This window comes from Triticum urartu, chromosome 4 (assembly GCF_003073215.2).
Source record: "Triticum urartu cultivar G1812 chromosome 4, Tu2.1, whole genome shotgun sequence".
NCBI classification, from domain to species: domain Eukaryota; kingdom Viridiplantae; phylum Streptophyta; class Magnoliopsida; order Poales; family Poaceae; genus Triticum; species Triticum urartu.
The window spans coordinates 66,145,373-66,149,488 of NC_053025.1; the positions used below are offsets into that span (position 1 = coordinate 66,145,373).

General features: G+C 42.7%; 1 non-coding gene across 1 annotated transcript; it reads right to left on the minus strand.

Annotated features, from left to right (window-relative positions):
• Nucleotides 1–1,573: 1,573 nt before the first annotated feature.
• On the minus strand, nucleotides 1,574–1,646 carry TRNAR-UCU. The gene has a single exon. It is a non-coding gene; the product is annotated as a tRNA-Arg (tRNA).
• Between the last annotated feature and the right edge of the window lie 2,470 nt (nucleotides 1,647–4,116).

Here is a 4,116-nt window from a genome sequence, read left to right on the forward strand (position 1 = left end):
TATGGTGGTTTTTGCAATCAACTCTCTGAAATGACTATATAAAGTCATTATCCTCAGCTGAGCTGCAACTTCTGTAAACGGGTATAGACCCCTAGCCGCCATTGAGTGGTTGGCCTAATAATGCTCACATGGCAATTTCCCAGAATTGCCTTGGCAAAAAAATATGTTTGAAAAATGACATTGCAAAAATTAGCATTGAAAAATAGAATGAACAAAACACAAATAAAAAGTATGAACAAAATTTGTGAAGATTCATAGTGAAAATTTGCTATTGTATTTAAATTAAAATTGACATGTTATTTATGATATATTTGTGCAGATTCACACTAAGCAACCAGGTTTGTGTTTCTTGGTAAACTGCCCCATGTACCCCAAGAAGGGGAACCCTATCCCGTTCCACCCGGATTCGGATGATGCACTGTCGGAACTGAGCAACGCGAGCCGCCACTGGAGAGAACTATCCAGAAACATGCCGTCACATGCATCACTCAGCTCTTCCATGCCAACTCAAAACCCAAGCTATCAAGTCCCGCCACTTGCGGCACCACAAATTTGAGCACCCGAACGGCATAGACGGCGCCTCCTAGAAGGTCATGACGCACATGGCGCCACCACCGCTTAATTCGAGACGGATATCGGGTTTTCACCCAGGAGTGACGTTGGGGTAGAGGGGAGGGACCTTGGTGGCGCCTCCAAGAGGAAAGCGGTGGCCATGGCCGTCGCCATAGATGGGCGGATGGACCAACCAAGGTTTCCCCATGTCCCTAGGCACCTTCACCAGTACCCACAAGCACCAGGGTCGGTGGTCGAAATGGCAAGCTGTTGAGAACGGTGGGAGAGATTAAGCAAAAGGGAGGAGCTTGTACCTCTAGTCTCTAGATCTAGCGCGGGGGGAGCTCCGTACCCCGACCAACTCATGCTGGTAACTCACCACCACGCGTTTGAGCCTCCGACCAGCAACCTCCGGCGAGCGTTTCCTGCCGAAAGACGTCACCGCCATAGGATCTGCATTCCTCCGTGAGGGGCCGGAGCTACGAGCTCCTCGCCGCCATCGTCACCAGTGCCAGCACTGGATTGCCCGATGATCGACTAGGGTGGTAGCAAGAGGGAAGAGGAAGGGATAGGTGGAACGGGATGGAAACCCTAGTTGCCAACAACTCACCCAATCGAGCGAACCAAGGGCCTCGGTTTCACTAACCAACAAACTTAGAGTGGACGGCATTACACTAAAGTAAATAATTTTGAAACCACGTTGTGTGTGGGGTTTGATATAATAGTTGTTAGCCCGCTGGGCCTTTCATATAGAACAATGTCTCCTATGACATCCACTGTGCGATCAAGCCCGCCCCGAGTTATACGACTATGAATGTCGAGCCAGGATCCATATCATGTTTTTTTTTCATGGTCTCTATCATGTATTTTGCTAGCGACATATAGTGTGTGTGTACAAAAGAAATGGAGAATTGTAGGTAAGAAAAAAATACTGTAATAACATAGATTGTATGTATTTGTACAATTTTTTGGAGAAGTGTACGTAAGGAAAAAATATCAGAAATAATAACATAAAAATAATCACGCTCGGTGGGACTCGAACCCACAATCCTTTGATTAGAAGTCAAATGCCTTATCCATTAGGCCACGAGCGCCTTGTTTGGCGTAGGTTAATAGATCTCTTTCTGAGGAGTAGTTGATCACGCATTAAACATACTTAAACATAGCTGTTCTTTCAAATTTGAAGGTATGGTCTTTTCTTATACCCAAATGGTTCTTCAAAACTGTATAACTTTATTTTGCATTTCGGCCTGTGCCCCAAATTACTAAGACGTTGTTAAGAGGAACATGATGAGCATCTAAAAAAAACATGACGAGGAAGAGCTAACACACCCGAGATCACTAGTTAGAGGGTACTTGTCACAAAGGTCACCCATACCTTCTTTTTGTGGTGACAAGTGGCTCACTGTTTTTGTGACATTAGTCGCAATCTAAGAGTTTTGTGTTTTTTTCCATTCATTGTTTTTCCGAAATGGTTTATCCCTTGAACCATGCGTCCAAATCACGAACCTTTTTCACCATTTCGTTTCTTGCATCGAGATGTTCGAAACTTGATCACATGTTGATAGGTTTGGACGATTTTTTTCTAAAAAAGGAAAATAGGGAAATTAAAAAAACAAAAAAGGAAACAAAAATAAAACAAAACCCTAGAAAAACTAGGAACTAAAAAAATAACCGGAAACCAGAAGCACAAGTGGGTTTTTTCACTTGTTTTTGGAAGCACAATTGTACTTCTCAATTTTTTGAAAAAAAAACACAACTATGTTTTTTTAGAAAGCATAATTGTGCTTTTCACTTAAAAAAGGACAATTGTGTTTTTTACTTTTCAGGAAGCACAATTGTGCTTCACCAGAAGAACAATTATGCTTTTCATTTTTCGAGAAGCACAATTATATTTTCACTTTTCGAAAAGCACATATCTGCTTCATGTGGAAGCACAACTGTGCTTTTCTATGAAGCACAACTATGCTATTCACTTAAGCACAACGAAAAGCATAGTTGTGCTTCACTGTGAAGCACAACTGTGCTTTTTCACATGATGTGCTTCATGCGATCTGGTCCTATAATGAGGCGTGCTACTGTAGCGCGACAATCCTGTAGTAGCTTTGGAACTATAGTCTTTTCTACAAAAACAAAAATAAATATGGGCTATTATTTTAGAGCATTTTAAAAAAGTGAAGGATTCTTTGAAAAACATTTTAAAAATCCGAACCTTCGTGAAATTGTGATTTTTTCAAAACACAAACATTTTTTTGAAAAAGCAAGCATTTTTAAAATGTGAGAAATATTTGAAAATGCGAACATTTATCACAAACATTGTTTTGAAGGCGGGAGCATTTTTTGAAAATGATAACATTTTTGGTAAACACAAAAAATTTATATACCATGATTTTTTTAATTGTGAATAATTTTTGAAAACGTGAACATTTTTTGAAATCTAGAACAATTTCTGAAAACGTGAGCATTTTTTTAACTGTGAATCTTTTTTGAAAACTTGAACATTTTTTAAATCCCGATTTTGAGAACTCCCGCGCATTTGAAGAGTAAAGTGGTGGGGGTGGGGGTTACAGAGAAGGGGGAATTGACAGAGTGGGAGAAAAGTAGTTCGAGAGAGGGAATTTGAGTGGGCCGAGGTTGTCGAAGTCCTACGTGGTGGAGGTCCGGACACCCACAAGCCTCTCCCAGGTTCTGGTTGGTATGCAAGAATTCAGACGTGCGGCCTTGTCCTTGGACATATGCAATGCCGGGTTGAATGGCGCGGCGTTGGAGATGCCCTTAGTCCAACCGGGAGTTTGAGCCCCTGATTCATTCCTCTACAGCAAACCTCTAGAGAAAAACAGCGCCACCACATTACCATCATGTACTACATCCCTCCGGCAATAAGTGATTAGTTATCTGACGATAATCACCCGACAAGGAATAACTAATTCCACCCTGGACAAGAAATTTAATATCCGTAGTTCAGAAAACTATGTAACCGTGTGATGTTCAGCTTGTCCTCTTTTCATAGTATACTTAGCAGAAATACTATTAGCATCCTGTCAAGGGAGTTTCCTTTTAATCCATTCCACACTGGTGCTTGTGGAACAACTTTCACAACAAACCCTCCATCGCCTTCGTTGCTAATCCCGCCACCACCATCGACGCGCATGCAGATCCATGTCCCCTCCCACGCACCCGCGGGATGAAATATTGACAAGCTAATGCGATCGGCCATCAGAGAAGGAAATCAGTTGCCTTTCGTCATCCTTGATACCATGGCACAGACCACGCTGAAATCTTCGAACCCACAGAGCCAAAACGCTGCCTCCCAACCCACACATGCTGTCTCAACTATCATATGTCCCACCCCAACATGTGCGATCTTGTAGATGTGCGATCCGTGTCATGCATGACACCAAAAGCGTCCACGTTAGCCTCCTCTTGTAGCTCTCTCCTCTCCTATTTCACCCTCATGAATGCCATGTTGGGCCATTCCGAGCTGCTTCCAGCTGGAGCCCAAAGTCCTTCCCCTCCAAATCCTCTCTATTTATCACCACGATTTCTCTCCACTCTCCTCCAAGC